General features: G+C 44.7%; 1 protein-coding gene across 1 annotated transcript in view; it reads right to left on the bottom strand.

Moving 5' to 3' along the window:
* Positions 1-15,408, bottom strand: part of HDAC8 (histone deacetylase 8) — a 267,136-nt gene that overhangs the window by 6,125 nt on the left and 245,603 nt on the right. The gene's annotated exons all lie outside the window — the stretch shown is intronic.

Below are 15,408 nucleotides of genomic sequence, written 5' to 3'. Positions count from 1 at the left end.
CCCGAACTGGGGTTGGGTTCAAGGGTTTGTGTTTTGTGGCCATCCAAGGCAGGAGGAGGCTGACAGGTTAGGACGCTGAGAAAGGCTGCTTTGCCGGACCTTGGGACCAGGTAAAAGCCAAGAACAGGCAGTAGGGTTCGAAAAGCTTGCTCCAGGGTTCGCAGAGATTTCCTCCCGCCTTCCCACGATGGCAGGTTATTTTATTATGATTATATAACCTTTCCCATCTAGAAAGAATAACATTTTTTGCATTTGGAGCATATTTTTCTTGGGTTGGGATGTAAACTTACAAATTCTTATTGGAAAGAAACCTAGGTCTTCTCTCTCATCTTAATTCATGTTCCCTGTGGCCAAAAAACTCCCACCTCACCTCTTACAGGAAGGCCACCAGGATTACTCCTCCAGCTCCCTCCCCCCCCACACACTTTGCAACAACTACTCAGTTTACACTGTTTCTAAAACATGCTCTTAAAAAAATGTCCTGCTGTTAAGGAAAGGGGGGAGGAATGTCAAGAAGTCATTTTTGCCATGTATGTGTTCTGTCTTCTTAATTGGATTTGAAGACCTCAAGGTCTTTTTTTTTCTTTAGTATCCCCAAGTGCCCTGCATTTTGCTCCTCTTAACAAAGTTCTGTTTGTTGATGAACTGACAAGCTTACTGACCTAAAGATGGGGAGCAAATGGAGGGGCAAATCAAGGCCCTCCTTTGGCATCTGGAGGAAGCTGGGGCCAGTGCCCTTGATGTCAGGCAAACCCATTCCGCTGCTCTGAAAGCTGCCTAGCACGCCTCCACCAGCCCCCACTCCACCCCAACACAAACCCTGGTGACAAGGACACCCCTCATGTAATTTCTGCATTTGCCCAAAGATTGTGGGTCATGCCCAGTTTCCTTCTGATAAAAGGCGGGATCTGTGGGAATCCTGAAGTCCTATTGAGTTTGCCTGTGAGATACACCCTGGTACTCTCTTGGTGTTTGCCTGGGGCGGAAAGAAACATTTTTGTGGAAACCAAGTAATGGAGAAGGAGCAGCCTTAGGCTTTTGAATTGTGTGTTGCTAATTCGACCCCTGACCTACCCTCCCCCTTAACTCTGACACCCGAGCCAGGCTGGAGACTCAGCAGCAGGCTCCAGATCCAGGAGGTGCGGATCCACCCTCCATCTATTGGATGGCTCCCAGGCCAATTGTTAGAAAGAGGCATATGTTCATCTCGGCTTCTGGAGTGTCTCCGGAGCAGTTGCTCAACAGCCAGCCCCCTCCCCCATCCGGACCATTGAAGGGCAGAAAAAGGAGCGCCCTCCACCACACTTCTCTGTGCGCACAAGACAGAAAGGGCCTTCCCACTGGTGACTTCCTGTCATCTCCACTCTCTACCTCCTGGGTAGCAGGAAAGAGAGGGACCTTAAACACTCAGCTTTGGAGCACAAAAGCCCACCCCTTTCTTTTTTGGGGAGATGGGCAAGGAGGTTAGTTGCAGAGGCTGAGGGAGCTTAGGAGACATTTGCAATTCTTGGCAAATATGCCCTGGATCACTGACTTCCCATTCGGCTCCAGCCGAGCTCAGAGCTCTCCACTGAACTCTTATCTCCAACTTGCTTACGAAGCAAGGAGAGAACCGGGATGGTCACCCGGCAAGAACCTTCTGTGTAACAACAGTGGGCCTGGCATGTTCCCATCCATCATCTCATTTAATTCCCAGGACAGCCCTGTGAGGTTGGGTTACTAAAGGTGAAACAGAGTCTCTGGAGAAGTGCCTGAGTTCATACAGCCAGGAGGCTGGGTGTTTGAATGTGGGTCAGGCTGGCTGCAAAGTCTTTACACATCCTACTGCCTGGGAAGGCAAGAAGGGGGTCCAGAATGTAGTTTCAGAGGTTTGTGATCTGGATTTAAAATCCCTACTCTGCCTTTTGCTAGCTGTGTGGTCCTAGGTCAAGTAGCTCCATTTTGAGAGCCTCAGTTTTCCCATCCATTAAATGGGGATCACAATGGTGCCTACTCTGTGAGGTTGTTATATAGAAGGAAAGGCATAGCCTGGTTGGTGCCAACTGTGCAGTAAATGGCCAATAAATGTTGGTATTGTACTGTGCCTTCTGATTCTTTTCCTTTTTGGCCCCTGTCCCTGCCTCAGCTCACACACTTCAGGTTCAATAATACTTGCTGACTGAGTAATTTAAAAATCAGACTGAGAAGGGATGAAGGAGGTCTAATAAACTCAGGAAAGGGAGGGAAAGGAAAATGCAAATTTGTTTGCAAAATCCCACCCTCCAGAAACAAGGGCTCCTTGGGTCATATGATAGGAGTAAATTCAGGACCAATACAAGATGGTCACATTTTACAGATAAGCCCATAAACTTATAGAGTGGTCTCCAGAAACGTAGACTGAATATGTGTAGAAAAGTTAAAAAGTACAAGTTTTTGCTCAAAATTTGGAGCAAAATTTTTTTCTAAGAGGGATAAATGGAAAGCAGACTAAAGGTCCACAATGAGGGAGTATCTCTTAGCACCATGGTATCCCCTCCCCCCAAAAAACCCTAAAACAACAACAAAAACCCTCCCAAACCAACCCCAAAACCCAACTTTTATTCATGAGAAAGTGTTCACAACAAAATATTAAATAAAAATTCTGGGTACAAAGTTACATAAATATGATGCCAAATTGCAAAGGGCACAAAGGGTACAAAATTTAATACTCACTATGCTTCCAAACACATATGAATATGTATATAAGGCAATGGTCAGAAAAAAAAAGATAACAGTGCCAGTCAGGGGTAGGGTTATGAATGTTTTTTTTTTCTCTCTATTCTCCATGTTATATGATATGCTTATAAGTAAATATAAGTTTATAGTTAATAGACTGCCTAAACAGTATGCTCCCACTTTTGTAAAAATTATATGTGCATAGAAAAAATGCTGGATGCAAATATACAAAATGTTAACAGTGATTATAATTGAGTAGTGGGATTATGGGTGATATTTTTCACTTCATTTAAAAATTTTTCTGCAATGTGATTACATTGTTTTCTTACAATTAGAACAGATTCATAACTTGAAAAGTGCATAATCAGTAGGATCCTACTTTTGGTAAAAGTATGAATGCAAATTGAAAAAAAATGGGAAGAAAATGTGCTAAAATATTAAGTTTTTATATTAGGTGGTAAGAGAATATGGGTAATTTCCTCACTTTTAAAAAAAATTTCTATAATATGGTTTTATTATTTTCATAATTAAAATAAAACAATACCCAAAATATCACATACAATATGATATTGCTTTTGTTAAAAATGAATATGTGCCTATAAAAGAACAATAAACTGCACTAAAATGTGGTTGTCTCTGGGTGGTGGGGTTATGGTTGATTTTTGTTTTGTCCTTTACATGCGGCTTCTTAAATTTCCAAAATTTCTACAGTCATCATATATTATTATTATTATTAGTGGTACTAGTGATTGAACCCAGGGCTGTTCTACCTCTGACCCACATCCCCATGCCTCCTCTTTTTAGGGGGGTTCTGGGGATTGAACTCAGGGGCACTCAATCACTGAGCCATTTCCCCTGCCGTATTTTGTATTTTATTTAGAGACAGGGTCTCACTGAGTTGCTTAGTGCCTCACTTTTTGCTGAGGCTGGCTTTGAACTCCCTATCCTCCTGCCTCAGCCTCCTGAGCTGCTGGGATTATAGGTGTGTACCACTCTTCCTGGCCCCCAGACCTTTTAATTTTATTTTGAGACAGGGTCCTGCTAGGTTGCCAAGGCTGTCCTCCAATTTGCAATCTTGCTTCAGCCTCCTGAGAAACTAGGATTACAGGTGTGCACCAATACACCTAGCCATGATGTATTTTTTTTTGAGAGAGACAGAGAGAGAGAGAGAGAGAGAGAGAGAGAGAGAGAGAGAGAGAGAGGAGAGAGAGAATTTTTAATATTTATTTTTAGTTTTCGGTGGACACAACATCTTTATTTTATTTTTATGTGGTGCTGAGGATCGAACCCAGTGCCCCGCGCATGCCAGGCGAGCACACTACCACTTGAGCCACATCCCCAGCCCCATGATGTATTTTTTAATTAGAGAAAAATGTATAAATAAACTCAATATTGGAGTATTTATGGGGAAAAAGGGCACATTTGGGTTTGCTTCAAAATATTCTAGAGGGGTGGGAAGAAAGTGGATGGAGATATAGGTTAAATAAAAATAACTGTTGAAGATGGGTACATGAGGCTTCGATATAATGTATTCTTGTGTGTGTGTGTATGTGTTGTTAGTGTATATAATTTTGTTTTCAGTAGCAGGGATCAAAACCAGGGATCTGCATATACTAGACAAGCTCTGTACCACTGAGATTTATACCAGCCCCATAATAAATATGTATTTTTTTGAAAAACAGAGCATTTTTTCCCACACATTATCTCTTTTAATCTTATGCCACCCGAGTGTGATCAATTATCTTCATTTTATAAAACAGTGAAATTCAAAGAGGTGAAGTCATTTGCTCTAGGTCACACAACTGGGAGATGAGACAGTAGACTTGACCTGAGTCTCCTAACTCCAAGCCCAGATCTCTTCAGCACATTCCAGTTGCTTCTTCTTCTTTCTTAATTTCTTTAACTTTTTTTTCTTCTTTTCTTTTTTATTTTGTTTTGTGGTGCTGGGGATGGAACCCAGGACCTCACACACTCTAGGCAAGTGCTCTACCACTGAGCTACACTCCAGTCCTATTTTTTGCTTCTTTTTAATAATTAAAAATAATTAACATTTTGCCTGATTATAAATGTAATTGTTCACTGTAGAGAATTTGGAAATAACAGAAAAGCACCAGAGGAAAACACAGTAATCAATCCCACCACACCATCTTAACCCTTTGGTGTCTGGTCATACAGAATCCTAAGCTGCCTTTTACTCCAGAGGTATTGCTTGTGGCAAACATCTTCTCAGGAAGAGTAGTTAGTCATTCTTGAGTACAGCCGCAACTGTTTTTTGGGGCGGCCCTGCCTGTATGGAGTCCCTGAAAATGGTGGATCCTAGCCATCCCAGCCCTTCCATTCTTCTCCATGTCCCCTTCAGAGACTACAGTTTGGACCCCAGTTCTTCCTATATCCCTCCCTTCTCTGTCCAATCGTGGGATTAAATTTCATTTGGGAAAGTCTGGGTGACCCTTCTCCTCTTGCCCCATCTGGAGACCCTGCCCAAGAACCTTCTGCAACCACTCCATGTGTGCCTGTGCCTCCATTTCCCCATCTGGAAGATGCTAGTGAGAATAGCAGACGGGTGGGCCTCTGCCAGGGAGTGATGAGCTAACGTCTGTAGCGCCTTCCAGCCCCTCTGAGCAAGGTGCTGGAGCCTCCCCGGCCCGCGCTTGCCGCTGCCAGCCTGAGTGAGCGCCTGGGCCTGGCTGCCCCGTGTGCATGGAGGGAGCGGCCGCATTCCTCTGACCCAGGCCAGCGGGCTTGGACAGGCTCTCGCTTTTGCTCCTGTGTTTGAGAGAGAGAGAGAGAGAGAGAGAGAGAGAGAGAGAGAGAGAGAGAGAGAGAAGAGGAGATGGAGACCAAGAAGAAGGAGGGGAGAGGAACAATGTCAGTTACTAGGGGAAAGGACCTTGAGAATTAGAAAACTGAGAAGAGATAACTGGGCATCCTCGGGCACCTTAATCAGTCTCATAGATTTTAGCCTTGGTTTCCTGTTTATATAGTAGTGGGAGAAGTTTAGAAAGGGCCAAGAATTGGGTCCAGTTGAGTTGATTCTCTACTTGATTTCCTGTTTTTTATGCATAATGGGAAAACCACAAATATACAAACAGCTCTGGCCACCGGCTTCTGGAATCCTTGGGAATCCTTGGATATGACTCTGCCCACTCCAGCTTTTGGGGAAGTTATTTCAGTGTACGCTCCTTCTCTGTGACGCCTTCTAGCATTTAATAACACAAGAATCCTGGGAAGTCAACACTCTCATCCCCATTTTATTTTATTATTTATTTCCTATTTTTGCAGTGCTAGGGATGAAACATAGGGCCTGGTGAATGCTAGGCAAGCACCTGACCACTGGGTTACACCCCCAGCTCTTATTCCTATTTTCTTTTTTTAAAAACATTTATTTTTTAGTTGTAGTTGGACACAATACCTTTATTTTGTTTATTTATTTTCATGTGGTGCTGAGGATCGAACCCAGGGCCTCACACATGCTAGGCAAGTGCTCTACCACTGAGCCACAACTCCAGCCCCTCTCATTCCTATTTTTTTTTTAAAGAGAGAGAGAGAGAGATAGAATTTTTATTTATTTATTTTTTAGTTTTCGGTGGTCACAACATCTTTGTTTGTATGTGGTGCTGAAGATCGAACCCGGGCCGCACGCATGCCAGGCAAGCGTGCTACCGCCTGAGCCACATCCCCAGCCCTCTCATTCCTATTTTCAAGAAAAGGACACTGAGGCACAGAGAGGCAAAACAACAAGCCCAAGATCATACAGCTAGTAACGATGGATCTGAATTCACAGCCAAATCTGGCTCACGCCTGAGGCCAAACTCTCCCCATCAGGTTACCTGCTCCTCTGCTATCTATGACTATGCTTTTCTTTTTTTCTAAAATAGATATTCCGTGACACCAATTGCAGTAAATGGCCAACACATGTGGCTAGAATGTGTGCACAACTCAGGTTGAGGGAGGACCCGAGTAGGGCCTGTGGCAGAAATCTCCAGGGATGAGGTGCAAGGTGGAAGAGGGCTGCAGCCTGGGGGAAAGCAAAGACAATTCTGAAAAATGTTATCCAGGGAAGATACCAGGGTTCAAAGGCAGCAGGGAGAGACCAAGGTGCTTAAGTAGGAGAGAGAGAGGAGCAGCCAGGCCAGTCTGGCCCTGGGCTGTTCGGGTCTCAGCAGTGAAGTTGGAGGCCTTGAGAAGGTGTGAGGCTTTGTGGGGGAAGCGAAACTCAGCTTTAGCATGTTTAGTTTAAGCTGTTGGCAGAACATCCAAGTGGAAATAGCTTGCACACAGCCAGGAATATAGGACTGGAAAGAAAGTGTGAGGTTGTGTCAAAAAGAGCAATCTGCAGGATGACTTTCGGCCAAACTGTGGAGAACTTTCCCCTCTCCACCAGCACAGAGAGGGGCTTTCTCCTCAGGGCCCAGGAGACTCTGGCTGTTTTCACTGAAGCTCCCCCATACTCTCCCCTCCCCAACCCCTGCAGACCAGGGCAATCACGGACACGTGCTTCAAATCCCCAAAGGGCAGTGTGAGGGGATCTCAGTCCATAAATTTCCCCACGCCAGAGAGTGTCAGGGGCCTCATCTCACTTTGCTAAATACATTTTGGCTAGTCCTCAGGCATGCCAGGCCTTCACTGGTTTCACTTCGGCTTCTAGAACACAAGCCTTCAGGGTCTTGTTTGCTCTCCTTTTTCTGCCACCTGCCATTCTCAGACCAGCACAGTGTCTCCCAGCTTACTTCATCCTTAAAAAGGTGAGAGTATTTTCTTATTTATATATTTATTTTTTCTTTTTCCTTTCTTTGTGGTGCTGGAAATGGAACCCAGAGCCTCACACATGTGAGGCAAACACTCTACCAAGCACTCCATCCCCAGCCCTAGGTGAGGCCATTTTAGTCTGGCCCTGCTCCCTGTGGCATCTGGCTGAAACTATTCCCCTTGCCTAAACTCTGAGATAATGTGGTGGGTCCCATGCCCCCAATTTCATCTCTTTGGCAGGGGCATTTCCTTGTATTCACCTTTCTTGGACTCTAGGACCCTTTCCTCTTAACCTCCCAATCCCATCTCAGCTGCAACCTCACACTTGTCCACCCTCATTCATGGGCCCCAGTTTGCCTCCAGAGTCTCTGCTGGTATAAGAGAAGTTAGAAGTTTGGATCATTAGTCTCTATTGTCTCGCTTGGTGCTAGCCTTTGGGTTTGGGAGCTGGCTTGGAGAAATATGGCTATGTGAATGGGGTTAGGATTTACTTCACACACACAATTTGGAGGGACTGGAAATATTTCCATGGATCCCCATTGCCACAGAGATTTGTCTTTCTGGGGATCAGCAATAGAGGCTAGAGGTGCATTGAGGATCTAGGGTATCTTAGGTGGTTAGCGTGCAGACTGCTTCCAGCCAAGTGGAGGAGGATCACAGGCCTGGTTACCCAAGGTCCTTCTGCCAAAACCCAGACACAGTGCCTCAGCTAAGATGCTGCCTCTTTGTACTAATTACAAAAAGGCGCCCCCTCTGGCAGGAACAATTAGAAACATGTGCTGCTTCCTCTGGACTTTCACCCCCAGAGCCCGTGGTTTGGTGAGAGAAATGCAAGCTGGATTTTAGGGCACAGTCTTATACAAATAGACTTTGAGTTTCTGTAAAACGTTGAGTCTGAGCTGAGTGCAGTGGCTCACACCTGTAATCTCAGCTACTTGGGAGACTGAGGCAGGAGGATTGCTGAGTTTGAGGCCAGTCTCAGCAACTTAGTGAGACCCTGTCTCAAAATAAATTTTTTTTTAAAGAGAGAGTGAGAGAGGAGAGAGAGAGAGAGAGAGAGAGAGAGAGAATTTTTAATATTTATTTTTTAGTTCTCGGCGGACACAACATCTTTGTTGGTATGTGGTGCTGAAGATCGAACCCGGGCCGCACGCATGCCAGGCGAGTGCGCTACCGCTTGAGCCACATCCCCAGCCCAAAATAAAAATTTAAAAAGGCTGGAGATGTAGCTCAGTGGGTTCAATCTCAAGAAAGAAAGAAAGAGAGAGAGAGAGAGAGAGAGAGAGAGAGAGAGAGAGAGAGAGAGAGAGAGAGAAAGAAGAAAGAAAGAAAGAAAGAAAGAAAGAAAGAAAGAAAGAAAGAAAGAAAGAAAGAAAGAAAGAAAGAAAGAAAGAAAGAAAAGGGTTGAATATGGATGAGGTTCCCATAGTGGCTCAGCACACTAAGTACATCAACCTCAGGGGAGTACTATTCCTACTAATTCTGAATGATAACATCAACGGCAATGTACACGGAGCACTTACTAGGTGACAGACTCTCCTTGTTCTTAGTACTCCACACTTACTCTCTCATCTAATCCCCACAGCAACCTGAAGATGAGTACTAATATTACATCATCTCTATTTTCCTGATAGGAAAGTTGAAGAACAGAGAAGTTGCACAGCTTGCCAAGATTGTGCATCCTGTATGTTTGGGACTGAGGAGCCGAACAAGGGAAGATTGGCCCCGGAGCCTTTGATACTGACCACTGCACCTTGCTGCTTCCTACATAATGCCTGGTGTCATAGTTCATAAAAGGTCTTTCCATCCATGGGCAAGGTTGATTCTTATGATTTTTTTCCCTCCATGTAAAGTTCCTAAAATCAATCCCATTTTCCAGACCAAGGGAAGAGACTCAGGTGAGGTGAACTTGCTGAGGTCACACAGGTAGCAAGTAAGGATACAGGGATTTGAATCCAGTTCTTTCTGATTAGATCTTCCTTTCCCCACTCTTTATGTGACACCCCCCTCCCAATCAAAATTCTCTTCTAGCTTCAAAACTGAGTATCAGAGTTGGTAGGGATTAAAAGGATGACCTCATCTGAACTTCTCAGTATGACAGAGGAGGAAGCTTAGCACTCTACTGATATCTGGTTAGAGTTCGGGGGGAGAGACTGAGCAAAAAGATTTATTCAAAGGAGAGAGAAAGAACAGATGAGAGGGAGAGAAAGATGTTGATAGGGAGAGAGAGGGCTCCAGCAAGTGAGAGCAGGAGCCTGGGAAGGAAGAAAACAAGGTAAGGAAAATAAATCAAATGAGAAAAAGACCCAAAGTGGGGTGAAGGCATAAGTGACCGGCCATCTGGAAACAGCACTGAGCTCTGCGGGGGCGTGTGTTTGTGAAGCAGGGGAGCTAGACCGGCAGGTGTGAGGGCCCAGCTGCTGCCAGCCAAGAACTGTCCAGGCCCAGCGCCCAACTGGAAAAGAGACATGGCCCCTGCAAGAGACCTCTCAAGGGGGGATTTCAGCTGGGGGAATATAGGGAGGAAGCTGCCCTCTCCTAGGGCCAGGTGGGGTTCACCTCTGAACAGCTCCTCTGGGGAGGACAGTTCCTGTGGCCTCTCTTTGCATTTCCCTTGCATTTTTCTCAACTGTTGCCTTTGGGGCCTGGAATATGAATGATTTCCTGTTGTGTTTGAATCCCAGGCTGCCTTTCCCTGGTCTTAAATGTTCTGAATAGATAAGTAAAATGCCAATTCAGGTTATCCTCAGCAGAAATCCAGTAGGAATAGATAGGGAGGGGAAAATGGCTACCAGATCTATTGGTCATGCTCCTATCCAACCCCTGCCATGGCCAGGTCTGATATAGCACAGGGCTGTGCCCCATCAGTCTGACCCTGGTTCAAGTCTCAAGGCTGCCACTTCCTACCTGTGTGACTTTGGGCAGATGACTTTGGGTCATTGTGCCTCAGTTTCCTTAGGTGTAAGTTGGGGGGAAAAAGAATACCTACCACATGAGGCTTTGCCAGGGTTGGATGAGATAATGTCTGTGGCTATAAACTCTCAAGTGCTGTACACATGTGAGTAATTACTCTTCCCTGACCTCTGTTCCCTGCTGCTTGGGGGATGGAGTCAGCCTTCCAATCTGAGTCCAGTTCCAAGCCTGACTTCACCTCCTTGGTCCTGTTTTCTTCATTGTTACATATGACTGTGTGGGAAGTCAGACCTCCAGACCCAGCAGGGTGGGCTCAGGGGTGGCTGTTATTCCTACATAGTTTTATTTTTGTGATGCTGGGGATTGAACCCAGAGCTTCATGCATGCTAGGCAAGTGATATACCCCTGAGGTACACCCTGAGCCCCTGATGCAATTCTTTTCTTCAGGCCACAAATGTGAGCTGAGTCCCCCTGGCTGTGCCTGAGTCTCCAAAGCTCCAGAGGAGACTAAAGCACCACTTTAGCCCTCAAGGATTTTTCAGTATAGTAGGGGAAATAGAAAAGCCAATAATAAAATGAAGCAGGAGATAGGAGTATATGATATCTGAGCTGAGGATTGGAATTCCTCAGGTGTTAGGGACAGCATGGTCAAAGGCCTTGATGGGAACTAGAAGAACAACACAGGATGGGGTCTGTGATGTCACAGGAATCTGACCCGGATGCCACAGTAAGAAATTCAGTCTCAATATTGTGGTCACTGAAGGTGATGTGGACAGATATACATAGAGCCTGGTACAGTTGGTTATTCAGCAAAGTGTGCTCATTGCCTTGACCTTGTCCTTCCACCTTCTACCCCCACTTCCCAGATAGCTTTCAGGCCTTGGCCCTAAACAAGGCCACATAAGGCTCATGGTCCCCCTGTCACCATCCTTCAGCTTTCTGAGCTCAGTATTATGGCACCTCTGTTCACTCAGCTCCTCAGGCCAAAACCTTGCCTTGATCTTTCTTTTTGTCTTTTACCCTATGTCCAACTTCTGTTGGCTCTCTCTAAATATAGCCAGGATCCAAAGCACTCCTTACCACTTCCATAGCCATCATCCTGGCCCTCGTTGCTCCTGTCTGTCACCTGTGTCACTTCAGTGATCTCATGACTATTCTCTACTCTCCAACCCCTGCCCCCTTGGTCTTTTCTCCCCACAGTGGCCAGAGGGATCCTCTATTCCTTGACCTGGGAACTGCCACTGGTTCTCTATCCTACTCAGGATAAGAAACAAAGTCTTTACAGTGGCCCATGTGACCTGTGGGATCCCTCCTGCTCCATATTCATTTCCTTCTTTCCTCCTCTTTATTCTTTCAGCTTCTGGCACACTGGCCTCACTATCTCTTGGATGTGACAAAGTGGCTCTTGTCTTAGGCTCTTTGCATTTGCTATTACCTCTGCCTGGAATACTCCTTCCCTTGTGGCTTGTCTCCTTACTGCATTGAGGTCTCTGCTCAATATCTTCAATGGGCATTTTCTGGGCACCTTATCTAAAACATCACTCTCAACTCTCACCTTGCTTTATTTTTCTCCACAGTGCTTGTCACCACTGGCTAATAGCATATTTTATTTTCTGTCTCTCTGACTAGAAGGAACCCTCCATGAGGTCAGGGATTTCTGGGTTTTATTCACTTTTGTTTTCCCCAAAGACTAGTGCTCTGTGGGGCACATAATGGGTTGTCAGTAATCATCTGTTGGGTGAAAGAATGGCTGAGATGGAAGATTAGCTTCTGGGTGATGGAAAGACAAACTGCAAGAGAGACAGAGATGTCATGGGGCCAAGTTTGGCCAAATGTGCTCAGGGAAGTTGAAACAGATTCTGCAGAAGAGACCTCAAAAAAGGTATGAGTGAAACCCAGATGCAGGGTGGAAGAGGAAAGTCCTGTACCTCATACAGAAGGGGTAGGGATGGAAGCATGTCCTTTTTCACTCCCTCCAGCCTCCTAAACTGCTGGTAATCCCAGGATCATACTAGGTATAGGGTCTTAATTTAGCATTTGAGTAGCCACCTTAAATGTTAATGGCCATCTTATTTTTTTTAATATTTATTTTTTAGTTTTAGGTTGACACAATATCTTTATTTTATATTTATGTGGTGCTGAGGATCAAACCCAGTGCCTCATGCACACTAGGCAAGCGGTCTACCTCTGAGCCACAATTCCAGCCCTTAACCACCATTTTATGAGAGAAATTTTGCTTTCCTGTACTTCCTCTTATCCGAACTCCCCCACCCCCATTAATGACCTACTCCATGGTACCATAACTCTAAGCCAATCCTAGAAGGACACAACCCCACCTCACTCTGACACAAACACCCCAGCCTATCCCACAGGGCCACAGCTAGACTCCAAACCCCACCCCACAAAAGCCCAACACCTGAACCTCCTGAGACCTCTCTCCACTCTATAGAGGGATGGGCTTTATTTGTCAGCTTTGACAAATAAAAACCTTTGTCTGGATCTCTGCCTGGTCTTGCTCACCCGTCTCTTGCTTTCTCACTTTCCTTTCACCAGGGTGCTTATGGGTGGGCACCTTTGGAGATAGCAGCCTGGTTTGGCAGGAAAGTTGCAGGGCAGTGAATGATGCTTGCTAGCTGGGTAAAGAAGATGGCTGGAGAGGATAGGCAACGACATGGGGGACGGCTAATGAGAGCAGATGAAAATGCAAAAGTACTCAGTGCTTGGCAAGTCTTGAGAAATTGTAGTTTCTACCCCTGCCCCTGCCAATATGCAATTTTGCTTTTGAAGGTTTATTTTCTGCTTGTCTCCATTCATGTACATGGGTACACATTATCCCCACTTCCACCTCAGCCATCCTTCCCACCCTTATTCTGACCCTTATTCTGCTTTTATCTCCATTTCTAATGAGTGCAAGCCCATGCCCCCATGCCATCTAGAGTGTGACTTTTTGTGGAAGTTCCTATAGAATTGCCCTGGATGTCTAGCGCTAGCTTGAGCCTCTGGGAGATGTAGGAAAGGCTTATAGTCATTGCCATTCCCTTTACCTCTTCCCAGCACTGCCAAGGTCCTACCGTGTGCCAATGAGTGATGGACCTGAAGAGATGGGAAAGGTCTTTAGCACAGTATAAGAGACAGACACTTAAATAATAACTTGCATACAGAAACACAATATCATTAATAAAACCAAAGAAATAAAAATTCAAATAAGCTAAGCATGGTGGCACATACCTGTTAATACCAATGACTCAGGAGGCTAAGGAAAGAGGATCCCAAATTGGAGGCTAGTCTCAGCAACTTAGTGAGACCCTGTCTCAAGATAAGAAATTAAGGGCTGGGGGTATAACTCAGTTGATAGAGTGCTTTCTTTGCATGCATAAGGACCTGGGTTCAATCCCCAGCACCACACACACAAAAATGATAAAAAGTAAAAAGAATTGTAGAGCACCCCTGGGTTCAATTGCCAGTACTGGGGAGAAAAAATTCAAATTCAAACCACGAGGTATTTTTACCTCTAAGATGAGTGAAGATTCAGTTGTGGTAGGGAGGGTGCATTTGTAGCCACAATCACGCAATGGTATTAGAATTGTGAACTGGGACAATAATTCTGGGAATCGAAATCTATCATATGTCTTGTTTGTTTCTTTCCTTGTTTCAATGTACATGCTCTTTAACTCAGCAGCTTCACTTCTTCAAATTTATCATAAAAAATAATAGAACAAATGTGCAAGGGTATAAGTAAGAGGATTTTCATTGCCATGTTTTTGTAAAAGTTTTTTTTTTTCTTTTTAGTTGTAGATGGACACAATATCTTTATTTTATTTGTTTTTATTTTTATGTGGTGCTGGGGATCAAACCCAGTGCCTCATGCATGCTAGGCAAGCCAAGCGCTCTGCCACTGAGCCATAATCCTGGCCCCATCCCCACCCCCACCCCTGCCATGTTTTCTTTTTTTTGAGGTGAAATTCACACAACAGATAGCCATTTTAAAGTGAACAATTCAATGACATTTGGTACATTCACAATGTTGTACAACTTCTGATATCTAGTTCCACAACATTTTCATTTTCTCCAAAACAAAACCTGAAACCCATTCATCAGTTACTCCTCATTCCCCACTCTACTCAGGACCTGGTAACAACCAATCTCTTATCTGTCTTTTGCATTCTCTTATTCTGGATGTTTCATATAGATAGAATCATTCAACACAAGTGTCCTTTTATGTCTTACACTTCATATATTGTTTTCAAGTAGCTTAGCAAGTATCAGTGCTTCTCTCCTTTGTATGGCTGAATAGTATTCTGTTGTATGCTTATGTCAGGATTTGTTTATCACTTCGGTCAACTAATGGGCATTTTATTGGTGACCTTTTGGCTGTTGTGAATAGTGCTGCCATAGACATTTAAGTAATTGTATTAGTTTGGATATCTGTTTCCAGTTCTATAGGAGTATAATTGCTGGGACAATGGGTAAATCCATTTAACTTGTTGAAGAAGTCATGTGACTGCTTTAGCTAGCAGCTATGCCATTTTACATTTCCTTTAACAATGTATGAAGGATCTACCTTCTCCACAAGCTTTTTGATTATATGTTGAGAGCCACAGCCAGGTCAAGATGGTGCCTGGCATTTTGCCAGAAGGAGCGGTTCCTGCTGCCTCGGGTGCCCGCTATTTTTGAGCTCTCGCAGAGTTCCTGGAGAGTTAATAAGAACCAAACCGAAAGGGTGTTAAGTTCGTGTGGGCGGTGTGCGGCATGGGTTCTAAAAATAAAGTTCATTCCTGCTTGAATCTTCAAGTGGCTTGTGATTTGTGCCCAGCCAGACTGCGGCATATGGTGTCCGCATGGGGAACACCTGAGGGTAAGTGATAAGGTAAACTGCTCGCCCCTGAGGGCAGTGCGAGAGGATGGGTAACAATTTAAAGATTCTTCTTTCATTTTGTTTCGCTTTGTTTTAAGTTGCCTGTCCCTGGAGATAGGTGGGACGGAAGAAAAAACGCTCACATCTGAGGAAAAACTATTTTTGTCTGAGGAACAGATAGGGAGAAAGGACGGATG

The sequence above is a fragment of the Spermophilus citellus genome (assembly GCF_964194105.1).
Source record: "Spermophilus citellus genome assembly, chromosome: X".
Lineage (NCBI taxonomy): Eukaryota > Metazoa > Chordata > Mammalia > Rodentia > Sciuridae > Spermophilus > Spermophilus citellus.
This window is presented reverse-complemented; position numbering and strand designations above follow the sequence as displayed.